We start from the raw sequence: 18169 nt of genomic DNA, 5'->3' as shown, positions 1-18169 counted from the left end.
TTTGGGTGGGAGGATACGGTGGAGGAAAAAAACCTTCCTGTCTATTTAAGGCACTTAAATACATGGTAGCCCCACAATGGAATGGTCTTTTTTGCCAAAGCACTTCTAGCAAACAAAAAATTTCCTAGTACCCAAAGTAAGTGCCCCCTCAGAAAAATACCCAGAATGGCCCACTGGTAAATGGCACAACGTTAGTTGGGTATGTTTCAACTTCCTGTCATACCCATCCCCAGAAGTCTTGGACCCTTCTACACAGTGTGTTGGAAAACAAACAAGACCTATGGTACACAATTAAGAGCTCATTATATGTATTAGCAGTCAGTGTGCGTTATCAGCAATCCCAATACTAGGTCTTCAATAGAAAGAGATGGGAATTGTGTCAGCCATTGGCGCACCCCCATCTGACCAATTCATGATCTAGGTACTCATTTAGAGATTGCCTTACATGAGGATATTGATCTAGAAATACATTGGTCTGTGCCACAGAAGTTGTCATTTTGTGCATGAAAAGCCCTTAAAAGTCTTGAATTTAGAAGTTGCCTCAAGGAATGTCAAGGGTTATTTCACATTGGACTCCAGGAGAGGACTAACCCTGAACCCCAACCACCACCCTCTGCAGAATAAAAAGGGTAAACCACCCCTCCCTCTTGAAAGTCTAAACTACAGAAGAGTGGCATGTGAATTTATTAGCGTTAAGGAAAGTTTTGCCATTTAGGATGTGCCAGAGGCATCTAGTCATCATTAGTAAGGGATTGTCCTAGACCTTTAATGGAACTTACTGTTCATGGATATGGAACTCCGATTCCAGGGGTGTGTTAGCCTAAACTTATGATCTTGCAACCAGTCAAGAATCTCATCAAGGAGGCATGATTATAAACCAGAATATTGGAAAATTTGATCACATAAATTTTAGGTGGATGAAGCTTTCTGAGGGCAATACGATCCCTGCAGCATATAAATGATCAAAACAACTTATTTGGTGAATATGCTTTATGTTGAGGAGAATAAGTATTGCCTGCAGCATGAAAAGGAGACAGGGAAAGTTACCATCTTTAGAAATGGGCATATCTTCCAAGATATGTGAAAGTCAGTGAAAATGTTGCCTCCTCAGTGACAATATTGGTAATCCAAGAAATATCAGATTGTTACCTGATAATATGTTTTCCTCTACTCCACCATGGCAGCCAACACTTGTGGGTTATCTCCTTTCTGGGTAGTACTTGGAAAGGAAAAAAGACATCCGGCCCCTATATAAGGCTCCTCCTCCTGGGCCTCCTTGTCTTTACTTCTCCAGCTTAAATATAAACTAACAGTTATTGCATAACAACAAATTAACAACACAGGGTCGGGAATATATGCTGCCATGGTGGAGTAGAGGAAAACATATTATCAGGTAACAATCTGATATTTCCTCTACCTCCCCCATGGCAGCCAACACCTGTGGGAGGTACCCGAGCAGTACAATCCGGGTGGGCTTTCCTCCAAAATCACAAATAATAAACAATGTAATATATGTGTGTGTGTGTGTGTGTGTGTGTGTGTGTGTGTGTGTGTGTGTGTGTGTGTGTGTGTGTGTGTGTGTGTGTGTGTGTGTGTGTGTATATATATATATATATATATATATATATATATATATATATATATATATATATATATATATATTTATTTATTTATTGAGTAATTAGAGGCTGGCACACCATTGCAAAAGTAGAAAAATATTTTATAAAGTGAAAAAAGGTATCCAATAACTTGCAGCGGAGTTGTTCAAAGAATACAAGTAATACTTATCAGCCATCACAAAAAGCTTCAAAGACAGGACATCAGATACATAGAATCCACTGCAGGTCAGCCATGCTCAACAGCTGTTTCGGCGTGGGGGTGTTGCCGTCGTCAGGAGCATATTTGACTGAGACAAACAGCGCATATATATATAGTGTCACTAAATAGCCTAATGAAATTGAAAGCATGCTCACCTGTGCTGTACCAGCAAACAGACATAACTCCTTAATCTCACCACAGTGTCCGGGCGGCCGGATGTGACGCGGCGCCACTTCCGGTGTGAGCCGGTTAGTAGCGTCGGTCTCCACGGCAACCAAGACAGCGTTTCCTGGAGATACAGAACGCGGGGAAGCAGGGTGACCCGCCCACCGCGTCCGTCACCAAGGCAACGGCCGACACACAGAAGCACCGCGTGAAACCAGCACAGACAACAAGGCAAAAAACCCGATCGCTACGCTGATCACGCCAGGGCTCTAGGTCAGCTAACAATAGAGTGACATGTCAACTAGAAACCAGAAAAACTGGAGTCCTGCCGCACATCAACTCTATAGAGGGAGAGAAATACTTTATAAAAATCGAAAATGGGAGCGCTACAAAAAATACAGGCTGATAGGTCACATATATAATATGCGCGAATGTCAATAAAGGCATAGTGTCTGAGAAATGACATTGATATAGTAGTCACATCCATAAACAATACATATATATCAAAAAAAGGACATGAAAAAAGACATAAAAAAATACATAAAAAAATTGTAAAGGAACACATATTTATATGAAGCAGTGCAGGGAAAGTTCTTCATTTAGTCCCTGGGGTGCCATGCATCCAAGCCGATGAATCCAATAACATTCTTTTTGGAGTAGCAGCTTGCCACGATCTCCTCCTCTTCTTAGTGGGGCTATATGGTCTAGAGGCAAAAAATTAAAATCTTTAAATGTATGATTACTGGATACGAAATGCCTTGCAACAGGTGGTGTATTAGAGTCCACAACACTAAAAGCTTTTTTGATGGAAGAACGGTGTAAATTAATTCTTTCTTTTAAAGTCCGTATAGTTTTTCCAATGTACACCATTGGACAAGAGCAAACAATCGCATAGATCACATATTTACTGTCACAATCTAAATAATGATTGATAGCATATTCACTTCTTGTGACAGGGTCCATAAACTTGGGGCCAGTTATCATAAACTGACAATTCACGCACTTGGCGCACTTGTAACTACCACTTTTTGCAGAGAGCCATGTGACCTTTTTTGGTGGCTGGATATCGGACTTAGCAACAATGTCCTTAATACTCCGGCTTTTTTTGTAGCAAAATAAGGGTTTTTCCCTACAAAATTGTCCCATGGTATCATCCATCTGCAAGATGTGCCAGTGCCTCAAAAAAATATCCTTAATCCTCCCAGAAGCCATGGAATAGGTGGAAACAAAAGTTAAACGATCAGAATTTTTGGATTTTTTATTGGCCAGCAATAGCTCATCACGAGACAGTTCCATACATTGCTTTATAGCATCGTCAACTTCACTTTTGGGGTAACCACGCTCCAAAAATCTGTTGCCCATCTCGCATAAGGATCCATGCAAACAGGTGGTGTCAGAAGTGATACGGACTACTCTTAATAACTGCGAAAGGGGTAAACCCTTTTTGAGAGGACGGGGATGAAAGCTCTCATTGAACAATAGCGTATTTTTATCAGTGCTTTTTCTAAACAAGCTGGTGCTCAATACACCCCCATTATTGGAGATATTCACATCCAAAAAACTAATTATGTTGTCACTGAAAGACATAGTAAACCTAATTGATGTTTGCAAAGCATTTAAATGGTCAAGGAATGCAGTCAGAAGCCCAGCACCACCAGTCCAGATTAAAAAAAAAAATCATCTATGTAACGAACGTAAAAAAATATATAGGGTGAAAATAAATCATTAGCCATGATGTATTGATTTTCGTACATATGCATAAACAAATTAGCATAGCTAGGGGCCATGTTGGACCCCATAGCTGTGCCCTGTAATTGTAAATAAAAAGAATTTTCAAAAAGAAAATAATTTTTTGTAAGAACAATTTCCATCAAAAGTAATAAAAAATTTACATTAGGGCCATTGTACTCTGGACTGTTGGTAACTAGGCCTCTGACTGCATCCAAACCTTCGACATGTTTAATGTTCGTATACAAACTGGACACATCCAGTGTCACCAATAAAGAAGATGGCGGCAGAGTGCCCAAGTTTTTAAGTTTAATCAAGAAGTCTGTTGTATCTTTAAGATAATAAGTGGTATTTTGCACTATAGGTTGAAGCCAAAAATCAACGAATTGAGACAATGGTTGGCAAAGTGATCCACATGAGGACACTATGGGACGACCTGGAGGGCGAACAAGGGTTTTGTGTATCTTTGGTAAGATATAAATGATGGGAATTCTGGGATGGGTCTGTGTCAGAAAATAAGCTGTCGATTCGTCAATCCAATCATTGGACAGGCCCAGAGACACCCCTTTCGCAGTTATTAAGAGTAGTCCGGATCACTTCTGACACCACCTGTTTGCATGGATCCTTATGCGAGATGGGCAACAGATTTTTGGAGCGTGGTTACCCCAAAAGTGAAGTTGACGATGCTATAAAGCAATGTATGGAACTGTCTCGTGATGAGCTATTGCTGGCCAATAAAAAATCCAAAAATTCTGATCGTTTAACTTTTGTTTCCACCTATTCCATCGCTTCTGGGAAGATTAAGGATATTTTTTTGAGGCACTGGCACATCTTGCAGATGGATGATACCATGGGACAATTTTGTAGGGAAAAACCCTTATTTTGCTACAAAAAAAGCCGGAGTATTAAGGACATTGTTGCTAAGTCCGATATCCAGCCACCAAAAAAGGTCACATGGCTCTCTGCAAAAAGTGGTAGTTACAAGTGCGCCAAGTGCGTGAATTGTCAGTTTATGATAACTGGCCCCAAGTTTATGGACCCTGTCACAAGAAGTGAATATGCTATCAATCATTATTTAGATTGTGACAGTAAATATGTGATCTATGCGATTGTTTGCTCTTGTCCAATGGTGTACATTGGAAAAACTATACGGACTTTAAAAGAAAGAATTCATTTACACCGTTCTTCCATCAAAAAATCTTTTAGTGTTGTGGACTCTAATACACCACCTGTTGCAAGGCATTTCGTATCCAGTAATCATACATTTAAAGATTTTAATTTTTTGCCTCTAGACCATATAGCCCCACTAAGAAGAGGAGGAGATCGTGGCAAGCTGCTACTCCAAAAAGAATGTTATTGGATTCATCGGCTTGGATGCATGGCACCCCAGGGACTAAATGAAGAACTTTCCCTGCACTGCTTCATATAAATGTGTGTTCCTTTACAATTTTTTTATGTCTTTTTTCATGTCCTTTTTTTGATATATATGTATTGTTTATGGATGTGACTACTATATCAATGTCATTTCTCAGACACTATGCCTTTATTGACATTCGCGCATATTATATATGTGACCTATCAGCCTGTATTTTTTGTAGCGCTCCCATTTTCGATTTTTATAAAGTATTTCTCTCCCACTATAGAGTTGATGTGCGTCAGGACTCCAGTTTTTCTGGTTTCTAGTTGACATGTCACTCTATTGTTAGCTGACCTAGAGCCCTGGCGTGATCAGCGTAGCGATCGGGTTTTTTGCCTTGTTGTCTGTGCTGGTTTCACGCGGTGCTTCTGTGTGTCGGCCGTTGCCTTGGTGAGGGACGCGGTGGGTGGGTCACCCTGCTTCCCCACGTTCTGTATCTCCAGGCAACGCTGTCTTGGTTGCCGTGGAGACAGACGCTACTAACCGGCTCACACCGGAAGTGGCGCCGCGTCACATCCGGCCGCCCGGACACTGTGGTGAGATTAAGGAGTTATGTCTGTTTGCTGGTACAGCACAGGTGAGCATGCTTTCAATTTCATTAGGCTATTTAGTGACACTATATATATATGCGCTGTTTGTCTCAGTCAAATATGCTCCTGACGACGGCAACACCCCCACGCCGAAACAGCTGTTGAGCATGGCTGACCTGCAGTGGATTCTATATATCTGATGTCCTGTCTTTGAAGCTTTTTGTGATGGCTGATAAGTATTACTTGTATTCTTTGAACAACTCCGCTGCAAGTTATTGGATACCTTTTTTCACTTTATAAAATATTTTTCTACTTTTGCAATGGTGTGCCAGCCTCTAATTACTCAATATACCATTTAACCTATGAACTGTGCACCTACTTACCTGGAATTGAGAGTTCAGAAGTGTGCGGACTGCTAATACATATATATATATACACATATATATATATATATATATATATATATATATATATATATATATATATATATATATATATATATATATATATATATATATATATATATATATATTTTTTTTTTTTTTTTTTTTTTTTTTTCAACACACACATATATATATATATATATATATATATATATATATATATATATATATATATATATATATATATATATATATATATATTATTATTTTTTTTTATACAAACCATCATTGGTCTAAATTGCTGCACTTAGCACCTTTCGTCCGAATTTCGCATCTGCTGAGGACATCACATCTATTCTGTAATGCCTAGTAAAGGTATGAGTTGATGCCCAACCTGCTGCTTTGCATAATTCTGTAATGGACGCTTCTCCTTTTTCTGCCCAAGATGTGGCTAATGCTCTCGTAGAGTGCGCTTTTAACCCGGTTGGTAGCACCTGGTTATTCACTTTGTATGCTTCTTGAATACAGCTTCTGATCCATCTGGCAAGTGTCAGTTTTGAGACTCCCGATCCTTTTCTACATCCTTCAGAGAAGACAAATAAATTCTTTGCTTTCCTGAAGTCTTTTGTTCTTTCTATATACACTCTAAGAGCTCTTACTAGGTCTAATGTGTTTAACCTTCTCTCTTTCTCATTCACCGGATTTTCACAGAGGGATGGAAGCACTATTTCCTGATTTACATGAAAATTTGAGACTACTTTTGGTAGAAATTGTGGGTTCGTCCGTAACACCACCTTACTTTCAAAAAAGTTCAGAAAAGGCTCTTCCGCCCATAACGCCTGTAATTCGGACACCATCCTGGCCGAGGTTATGGCCACCAGGAATGCCACTTTCCAATTCAAAAACTTCAGGGGAATCTGCTAGAGGTTCAAAAGGTTTGTCCATGAGTGTTTTTAGAACCATATTCAGGTCCCAAGGTGCCAAAGGGTTTTTAAAAGTTGGTCTTAACTTTTTTGTCGCTTGTATAAACCTTTTAACATACTTGTTCTCGGCTATATTTTTGTCTAGCATAGCGGCTAATGCTGAGATCTGTACCTTTATTGTGCTAACAGACAATCTCTTTTCTAGTCCTCCTTGTAAGAATTTCAGTATTCCTGGGATTTCCCCTGGTGATTGCTTCTTTTCCACACACCAAGAACTATACTTCTTCCAGACCTTATAATACGATTTTAAGGTAGACTCTTTTCTCGCTTTCAGCAATGTGCCAATCACTGTCCCTGAGAATCCTTTTCTTTTTAGGTTTCTGACCTCAACAGCCACGCCGTCAAGTTCCACGACTCTGGCTGTGGACACTGTACTTTGCCCTGTATTAGCAAGTCTGGTATTTGTGGTAGCTTCCAGGGTTTGTCTATCGCCATCTGAAGTAATTTCGGAAACCAAGGTCTCCTTGGCCAATACGGCAATATTGCTATCACTGTTGTTTTTTCTTTTTGTATTTTCCTCAGTAACCTTGGTATCATAGGAAGAGGCGGAAAGACATATGCCAGCCCTAACAGCCAGCTGCAAGTCAGAGCATCTACTTGGGATGCTTGTTGGTCTTTGAACCTCGAGAAGTACTTCGGGGCTTTCCTGTTTTCTTTTGTGGCCATGAGATCTACCTCCGGGAGTCCCCACTTCCAAACCAGGGTTTCGAAGACCTCCCTGTTCAGACCCCATTCTCCTGGGACACATGTAGTCCTGCTGAGCCCGTCCGCCAGGGTGTTCTCCTTCCCTGCCAGAAATATTGCCGACATGCTTTCCACATTGTTTTCGGCCCAGATTAACAATTTCTCTGTTTCCTTCATCATATGTTGGCTCCTTGTGCCTCCTTGCCTGTTTATGTAAGACATCACAGTGCTGTTGTCTGAACGTATCACCACTTCCTTGTGTTTTAGGATATGGTCGAAGCTTTTGCAAGCCAGATACACCGCTCGCATTTCCCTCAAGTTTGAGTGTGCTGCTTAAAATTTTTCTGTCCATAGCCCTTGCGTTAGGTTGGGGAGCAACATGCGACCAACACCTATCTGGCTGGCATCTGTAGTTACTACAACTTGTTGTACCATAGCAAAAAATTTTCCGCTCTCCAATCGGTTTACGTACGACCACCATCTTAAGTCTTCTTTTGCTCTGTTTGCTAACACAATTCTTTGTGTTAAGTTCTTGTTGTTCCCATCCCATTGGGATAGAAAGCAGTTCTGCATTTTCCTCATATGGAATCTTGACCATGGAATAGTCTCTAGTGCTGCCGACATCAGACCCAGGGCTTTCATACACATCTCCGAGGAGACTACCGATTTTTTCACCATCGATTTTAAGAAACGTAGCAACTTCTGTTGCCTCTCCTTGGTTAATTTCACATTCATTAACCTTGTGTCGATCGTCACTCCCAAATAATCTCTTTGGTTTGACGGCACCAGTTTGCTTTTTTGCAAATTTATCAGCCAGCCGTGGTCCGCTAGGCATTCCAACACCTTCTGTGTATGGTCGGCTGCCTGCTCTCTTGACCTCGCTACGATCAATATGTCGTCCAGATAAGGCCACAACATTATGCCTTGTCCCCTGAGCACTGCTATTACAATTACCAAGACTTTGGTGAACGTCCTTGGGGAAGTTGCCAGTCCAAACGGAAGTGCCGTAAATTGATAGCTTATTCCGTTGATGGAGAAACGTAGAAACTTTTGATGTCCTGCATAAATTGGTACATGAAGGTAGGCATCTTTTAAGTCGATGGCTGTCATGAACATGTCCTGTCTTAGATCTGGTAGGATTGTCTTCACCGATTCCATTTTGAATGCCCTTACATGGATGAACCGATTTAATCTTCTCAGATCTAGTATAGTTCTGAATCCTCCCGATGCTTTTCTTACTACAAAGAAACGGGAGTACCAGCCTTCTCCTGTATCTGTGCTTCCTGTACTCTCTCACAACCACTTGCTGTTGTATCATGACCTGGAGGCTGGACAGTAAAGCTTCTCTCTCTGCTTTTCCCTTGGGTACTGGAGATTCTGTAAAAAATCTTCCTGCTCTGTTTTTGAACTCTATCTTGTAACCTTCTGTTACAACTTCCCGGACCCACTTGTCCAACGTAGAATTCTCCCAAATTTTTGCAAAGTGAAGTAGCCTGGCCCCCACAGTCTGTGGTCTGGCGTCATTGAGTATTTTGTTTTGAGAAAAATCTATTCTCTCTTCCTCTTTGGCCACGAAAATTAGATCTCGACGACCAATTTCCTCTTCTGTACCCTCTGCCCGGACGATAGGCCCTAGCCTCCTTATAGTCCTGAGGCTGATATTTGAACGGCTTAGTATTAGTGCCTTTCTTTGTCGCTCTGTCCTGAGGTAACCATACCGATTTTCCTCCCGAGATTTTTGTTATTATCTCGTCTAACTGAGCTCCGAATAGATAATCACCTTGAAAAGGTAGTGTCAGTAGTTTGTTTTTGGACTGTACATCGGCTGCCCAGGGTTTGAGCCAAAGTGCCCGTCTCACCACTGCTGCTGTGGCATTTGCCCTTGCAGCCAACCTCAGGGAGTCCATAGAAGCTTCACAAAGAAACTCTATTGCCAATTGTATGTTCTGCACACCTTTTAATATTTCTGCTCTTTTAATCCCATCCAGTAAGTCCAACTGCTGACACCATCCTCTAAGGACTCTTGCTGTTATGGCCATAGATGCTGCTGGTTTTAAAGCTGCTCCTGTGGTTAGATGCTGCTTCCTTAAACCTAGCTCTATCCTCCGCTCCATAGGATCCTTAAAAATATTCGCATCTTCCAAGGAAGTGTTGTTTTCTTTGAAATTCTTGCTATTGCAGCATCTACCTTAGGTAGTTCCTCCCATGTTGAAACCTGGTCACTCTGGAATGGGTACATTTTATTTATCTTTAAAGGTACTGAAACCTTTTTATCTGGGAATTTCCATTCTTCTGCGACAGCATCTTTAAGAGATTGTGATAATGGAAAACATTTCCCTTTTTTCTTTTTGTCCTTGAATAAAAGATCTTGAGGTAGAATACTCTCCTCTATGTCCTCTATTTCCAAAGACTTATGTATTAGTAGTATAAGATTTTCCACCATATCTGGGTTGAAATCTGAGTCAGATTTATCAGCTATCACCTCCTCTTCCTTTGCCAGAGCTCCTGCCTCTAATTCATCTGCTGAACCTGCAGAATCCTCACTTAACACAGCCCTGCTTCTTTTGCTTGCAGCTTTAACCAGGTCTTCTTTGGTTACAAATGTGTCAGTAAGGGCAACTCTGAGCATGTCCACCAGTCCCGTCATTTGGGCTAGGGGTATTTGAGGTGATTTACACTGCTCACATACACTGCCAATATTATTATCTGGCAAGTCCTTAGTGCACATCAAGCATTTAGCTACGTGCAGTTTTTTGTGTTTTGCTTTAAGGTCTCCTTTATCCTTACTGGAATCTGACCTGCAGCAAAGAAACATACCGAGTGTTTAGCTAATCGTAGAGACACCCTACTCCTGACATAATTATATCAGGCTTACAGCTGGCTTACCCCGATTTCTTAACGACTGGCCGTTTTTCCTCCTCCATAATTAAAGTACTTTAGCCTGCTAACAACACACAGTATTAGCCACTGCAAAATCCGTATGCTGTTACAACATCCCCACAGGGACAACAGCCGTACTCACTTTTAAGTCGGCTGTAATGGGTATAGGGTTTTCTCCCGGCGTCAGCGCACTTCCAGCAACACACAGGACCTCCAGCGCTTCCGTGTGCCGCCGCGTCCTCTTTATGCGCTGCGCCCCCTATGACGTCCGTCCGGTTTCACGTACTGATTAACCCGGACCAGGTGCGCACAACTGTAAGCTCTCGTGCCGCCTGAGGACGCCGCCGCTTGTAGCCTACTCCTCTAGGAAGCGGCATGCAGCACCCGAGGTCTTCCTCACCTCAGAAGGCCGGCATCACCTTCTACCTCTCGCCGGTGCGCTCTAGGCGTCGGAGAGATCAGTCCTATTGCTGGGGTAAGCCATATACCTTTCCTGCAGATTTTCACCTGCTGCTCCATGCACTACCCTGCTGGAAAGGAAAAAAGACAAGGAGGCCCAGGAGGAGGAGCCTTATATAGGGGCCGGATGTCTTTTTTCCTTTCCAAGTACTACCCAGAAGGGAGATAACCCACAGGTGTTGGCTGCCATGGGGGAGGTAGAGGAAAAGATGCATTCATTTCAAAATAATGCAGGTTCTTAGGTAAAAGGGCAAGAAGATAATCTAAAGAGATAGCCCTGAAGAATGGAAAGCATGAGCTCCAAGAGTGTTAATGGTGGGATTAAGGTACAATCACCCTTGATTTTGCTGCATTCGTTTTTAAGCCAGAGATCTCACCATATTGCTCAAACTTGTGCATAAAAAAATGCAGTGTGTGCTTGGGGTCTAATACCAATGTACTAGAGCATGGGTCTTCAAACTGTGGCCCTCCAGATGTTGTGAAACTACACATGCCAGCATGCCTTGCCACAGTTTTGCTATAAGGGAGTGTTAAAACTGTGGCAAGGCATGCTGGGATTTGTAGTTTCACAACATCTGGAGGGCCACAGTTTGAAGACCCATGCACTAGAGGTTGTCAGCTGCATATACAGTGAGCTTAATACTATCTGCACCCATGCAGATTCTATGAAAAATACACTACTGCTGCTATACAGAGGTAGTGGTGTATAGCAAGATTAAAGCAAAAGGAGGTCGGGGGTGGAGTGTAATTCCTTGTGGGGGGAGCCCTGTACCAGCTCTACGGGCCTGCCATGCAGATTGTTAATCAATAATTACATGGAGGGGAATGGTAGAAAAAACGAAGCAATCTGATAAAATCCGGGTGAAATTCTTTAGGCGTTAGATTTACACACTTTTTACTTTACTGACTGCTAAACAGTCATTAATTATTAATTGTTGTCTTGACATGAATATAGCTAGACTCTTGTTCAATCTAGTATTTTGTATGTTACAGTGTTTCTCATGGTTTACTTTATTCCATAGCCAACTGATGTGCTATATAGGTGAATTGATATTTGTACCATATCTTATAAAAAATACCTTTGTCTTAAAACCGAAAAAAATAAAAAAAAATTGTGGTCTAAATACACACAAACAGCAGACTGCATATAGGTAATAGTTGTTTAATACAACTTAATCAATTTATATTTTCTGATAAATTGTATGAAAAGAAAAAAGTCATTAAACTTTGCCAAAAATTTAAAAAGGTCACATTTTCATAAGCGCTGTAAATAAAATGTTGCAGAAGGAGATCAACATAATTACACATTGAGCATGCAAAGTACAAATGCTCTTGGGGTTTTTTCGTGTGTTGTTCTTTCTTTTTTTGAGTGGTTGCCTTCTGTGTAGCTACACAGAACATATGGGGAATAAATAGCAATGGAAGAGATGAAGTATGTGCCTAATGTGAAAGTTTGAAAAGAACTCAGCAGCTGCAGATATCAAGCATTAAGGAAACAATGACAACGGCAAACAATCCTCAACAGGAGCTCTTAGGTCCTCCAAATGCTGGCACTTCTCAAAGTTGTAGAAAGCATGATCCTTCTCATACAAAAATCTATGGCATTTACTCAGTCAAAGTAACCTTTACATCTACTACATTCAAATGAATAACATGTACAGATCTAATAAAGGAACATTTAAAAAAAAAAACCTAATTTAAACCCCCTCCAAATTTTTTTTTTTTTTTTTTTTTAAGAACTTTGATCTAGAGGGAAAAAAAAATAAAAAAATTAAAAAATTTTTTAAAAAAAAGGAAGATATTACTGCATGTGAATTCCTCTCCAAAATTGACTTGTTAAATTTTTATTAGAGGAAAAGTAAACTGGTAAAGAATGTATGGTGCATATGCACTGACAAGCTGTAAACCAGGAGATAGATACAGACAGATATCCATATTGAGAAAATGTATATGCAAGTACCATAAGTGCTGAGAAAAGAAGGTAGGGAGGCAGAGCATTCTGAATAAGGATTTTTCTGGTTTTTGGAATAATTTTTTTATTACATACTTACCTGTCCCCTGGTGGGTCCCCGATGGTCCCTCAGCATCCATGGAGTCCATGGCAGGCCAGGCCTTCAGCTTCATCTCCAGCGGTCCCAGGAATGCATTACGCGAGTTACCAGGCGTGCCCGGGAACTCGCGCAGTGCACTCCTGGGACCGCTGGAGACGAAGCTGAAGGCCTGCCGTGGATGCCGGAGGACTAGGTAAGTATTAAAAAGGGTCAGGGAAAAAAAAAAAAGCAAAAATTTTTTCAAACTATTCCAAAAAAAAAAACGTTTTCTGTAATAATTCGGATAATGGATATCCGGATACCGGATACTCAACCTGTACATTTATAATCATGCCCCCACTTTCCCCTTCTGCCCTAAACTATACATGTTAAGATCTTTCAGTTTTCCTGGATATGTTTTGTGATGTAGGCCATGCACCAATTTAGTTGCCCTTCTTTGTACACTCTATAATGTATTTATATCAAGCTTGCCATGTGGTCTCCAGAACAGGACGACACAGTAGAGGCAAGACCAATGACCTCTACAGTGGCATTATTACTTCTTTCTTTCTGCAACTGATAACACTCCCTCTGCAACCGAGTATCTGACTTCCCTTTCTCATTGCTTTGTTTCCCGGCAGTTAAGTCACTGGAAATAATGATTCCTAAATCCCTTTCCTCCTCAAAAGTTTCCATTATAGTACACATTATGCGCTATATTTAGCCTTTGTGTTTTTCAGATTCAAGTGCATGATTGTCATTTATTTTGCCCCTCTCTGTTGCATTGTGTCACCTGCAAAAAGGCATACTTGTCAAGTAGTGAACTTCTGTTTACCAGTATGCACGTGGATTTCCAACAAATGCCTTGGTGTCCCTCCCTCAGACCAAATAATAAATAAAAAGGTTAGTTAATGTGCTGGGTGATGGAAAGGAGTAAAGACATGTGTGGTTTTTACATGTATTTTAATGTTGTAGCTCCAGCACAAGTCCCCAATGGCAAAATTAGCATTTGAAAAAACTTAACATGAAAGAAAATAGGGTGGGAATGTAGTAGGGGGGGTAACAAAATGAATTGAAGTAGACATTAAAATAAAATACAAAAAGAGGCCTGCACCTCAAGTAAGAGATGTATGTATTTCAGAAAAAAAATGATTTCTATTGCAGTAAGCTGTTGTATTGTAATTCAAATGTATCCTATTAAAAAAAAAAAAACAAAGTATAAATAATTTTATTTATTTGTTTTTTTATAAAAAAAAAGGGGGAGGAGACACCATGAAAAACGTGGCTTTAAATCAAGTTCTGCTTTATATAATTATAGGTTCAATAAAAGTTCTATTGATTTGAATCACATTGAGTGCATGCAACTGCACTTCTACAATTAATTATAGAAAGTAGGCATTACTTTATAATATCACAGCCTGGTGCAAGTTATCAATATGCAACACAATCTCTAAATTAGTGGCCATATTTTTTGCAGCACAATAACGACATGTAACTGTAAAATGGTTACATTCCCAAATTATTTAAAAAAGCTGTGGCTCAAAGTCGATTTATTATTTTAGATATTTGAATGAAAAAAAAAATTAACTTATTAATTATTATTATTGAATACAATTTAATTTCTTGCAAATTAGCCAGATCTTGGAAGAAAAACAACTTTAATGAAATACATTGTTAAACAATTTATCACGGGGCAGGGGAATAATTCTATATTACTTCAATATCCAGAGAGAGCTGACAGAAACTTCCTTATAGTATCAATCATTCATTTCTATTAAACCCCAAGGGAAATATCCTGCACTATTAAAATGGCATACAAGCTCAAATAATGCACCAAAAACATATCATACACACACTACAGTGACAGTCTTACTTGGACAGACAGAATCACTAAACCTGTCCCCCATGCAATTTACGTGCCTCCATGAATAATGTACATCAGATTGTTCCACAAGGAAATAGTGTGGGTTCAAATATAAAAAAAAATACTTTGAGGAAAACATCCTTCAAAATACATACTGCATTTACACATTTGAACATTAAATAAATAACAAAAAAAACATTAAACATTAGTCCTTGTCAACCTATTTGTTGGCTGCAAATGTATATGAATCCCACAAAAATTAAATTCTGCCACAAACTACCTGAAATCAGCTTAATGGGCATGATTTTATTTTTATTAGCAAATTTAGCAATTCCCAGTATCTAAACAGTCTGTATGGTATGATGCGCAATTTATTTATTTGTAGCCTTAGTTTACATAGGTAATAAAGCCACATATTTATTTGCAGCATCAACTGCAAAATATAACTGCAACAATGCTACAAAACAGAGAGACGCAATGGGAAAGGAAATACAATAACAGATTGATAGGAGGGGTGTGGTATAGGGGTCCGACAGTCATTATCCCGACTGGCCGGACCCAGACAGCATGGCTGCGCTTGCCACGCTGCGGGCACGGTGGCTCGCTACGAGAGCCACCTATTCTATTCTCCCTCTATGGGGGTCGTGGACCCCCACGAGGAAAAATAGCCGACAGACGTCGGGAACCCGGCTGTCGGTGTTTTGACAGTCGGGATCCCGACGTCAGGTGAATGCCTGTCGGGACCCGGTCCGGCACCCGATAGAAGGTGGTTGAAGAAGACGCAGTCACTTTTGTAGATTATAAATACTTTAGAAAGAAAATAAGTTGTGAACAAGAGAGTGAAGTATAGGGTTCTATAAGCAAAGCTGAAGTGTAATCTACAAAGTGTCAAGCACTATATTCCAAGGTCTTCCCCAATAGCTGACCTACTGGTCACTAGAGCAAAGACACAAATAAAATATATATTACATTAACAAAATCTGTATCCCGGGAATATTTTTTCGGTACTGGTTTCCTATCTGGGCGCCCGTCGCGGGTACATTTATGTATGGCCGCGACGCGACCGACGCGATGCCCGCGATTTCCCATTGAAACCAATGTTAAACTTGGAAATCGTGTCGGTCGCGTCGCGGCCGGCCATAAATGCACCCGCGATGCCCGCGACGCGATGCTCACGATTTCCCATAGGAATCAATGTAAAAAGCCGCGATGGACCCGATTTTACTGTTAAATGCCTCAATCCACCCGATTTGGCCATAGGAATCAATGTTAAATGGGCCACAGAGCCCATTAACCCTTAAATATCCCCCCCAAATTTTGACGCCACCCCACGATCGACGCCAACCCGAAGCGTGGCGAGCGCAGCGAGCCCGCGAGGGGCGGCGGTACGCGTCCTCCGACCTTTTCATGCCCTACTATCCACTAGGGCGTGGTGTGAGAATATAATAGTGTGGCGAGCGCAGCGAGCCACCGAGCCCGAAGCGTGGCGAGCGCAGCGAGCCCCGCGAGGGGACGCGGATACCTTCACAGTTATGCGCGTCCCCTCGCGGCCTTCCCAGTGAAGGTATCCGCGTCCCCTCGCTGCGCTCGCCACACTATTATATTCTCACACCACGCCCTAGTGGATAGTAGGGCATGAAAAGGTCGGAGGACGCGTACCGCCGCCCCTCGCGGGCTCGCTGCGCTCGCCACGCTTCGGGTTGGCGTCGATCGTGGGGTGGCGTCAAAATTTGGGGGGGACATTTAAGGGTTAATTGGGCCTAATTTAGGGTTATTATGGCCAAATCGGGTCAATTGAGCCATTTAACAGTGAAATCGCGGTCAATCAGCCTTTTTTAACATTGTTCCCTATGGGAAAATCGCGGTGATCGCGGTCATCGCGGGCATCGCGACCATCCAATTTTACCCGCGATGACCGCGATTTTTACCCCCGATCAACGCGATTTTGATCGTGGGCGCCCAGATAGGAAACAAGTACCATTTTTTCTTCTCTCAGGTTAGTTTTTTTGTATTTGGAGACAGAATTATGAGTTATTAATTTATTTATTTTTTATTGATGTAGTTTTAATAAATAGCAATATTTTGTTTACATACAGAAGGTTATAACCTTTCCCTTAATAAGGTTAAGGCTGAGGAGGCCGAATAAAGTAGAGAACCAGCACACTAAGCTGTCATCAGAGGCAGTCCACCAAGATTGCAGTCCGCCACCAGGTACTACCTAGTACAGATGGATGGTGTGGGGTCTGGTTTGCCGCTTATGCCCAGTGCTAGTCCAATTAGGGAAGCTTCTGCAGATTTGCCTTTTTCTTTGAAATATTCCCTCCTTCGGCTACCATTGTTTTGTATTGGTAAAACAGTACTGGACATACTGTAATCAGCACTACATAAGTACAGAAAAATGCTACTGTAGAAATGTGTTCACTAAACAATTTAATAACTAGCACATAAGAACAAGTTTACTATGAGGTTTGCCCCAAGAACAGGGGCACATTCAGTCTGTCACAGACAACCAAATGCACCAATGACAACTGAATACAGTCAGGACCAGTGCAAGGGCTCTTGGCACCCTAGACAAAACCTCTGCCAACTCTTTCCTCCCCACCCCTCAACTAGGTGTGCAGGGCTCTGTCATACACACATAGATTATAACCCCCTCCCCCCAGGCAGCCACTGCTGCAAGTGCCATACTTCCACAACATTGAAAAGCTTTTAACCGTTGGTGTGGGGGGCTGACAGTGAAGCGCTGCTCCCTGTGGGTTCTGCAGGTGGAGAGGGAAGGCTGGGCTGGAGGCTTCTCTCTGATGGATGCCCCAGTTTTGTTATGACACCGCGGGTCCCCCCCCTCCCGGCTTCCTGAAAACCGCGGAAACAGTTTTTTTTAAAAATAATGCAGAGAGAATTGCCGCTGAACAGCTGGGGGTTGCAGCTGAACAGCTCAGGGGGCGACCGCCGATTACCGCAAAGCATCCTACGGGCAGGGGGGATGGGGGTGTTGTGCGGGTGCTGCCACCCGCCGATAACACTGACCAGGTGGGTGGGTGTGTGTGTGTGTGTGGGGGGGGGGGGGGGGGGTCTCACCTGCTCTTTCCCTGAAGGCTGGGATGAATGATATGCGGCTGCTTTCTTCCTGTTCCTCTGGCAGGTGTGTCCCTCCTGCTCCTTGCACGGCCGGCAGCCAGCTCGGTACCACCCTCCAGTGGCCGGCTCCTAGGCAAATGCCTGAAGCTG

General features: G+C 41.8%; 1 protein-coding gene across 1 annotated transcript in view; it reads right to left on the bottom strand.

The window, feature by feature from the left end:
• CHCHD3 (coiled-coil-helix-coiled-coil-helix domain containing 3) overlaps positions 1–18169 on the bottom strand; it is a 248043-nt gene that overhangs the window by 225786 nt on the left and 4088 nt on the right. The gene's annotated exons all lie outside the window — the stretch shown is intronic.

Source organism: Crinia signifera, chromosome 4 (genome assembly GCF_055691185.1).
Source record: "Crinia signifera chromosome 4, ASM5569118v1, whole genome shotgun sequence".
Lineage (NCBI taxonomy): Eukaryota > Metazoa > Chordata > Amphibia > Anura > Myobatrachidae > Crinia > Crinia signifera.
Note: the sequence above shows the minus strand (reverse complement) of the source record. Positions and strands in the feature narration are given on the sequence as shown.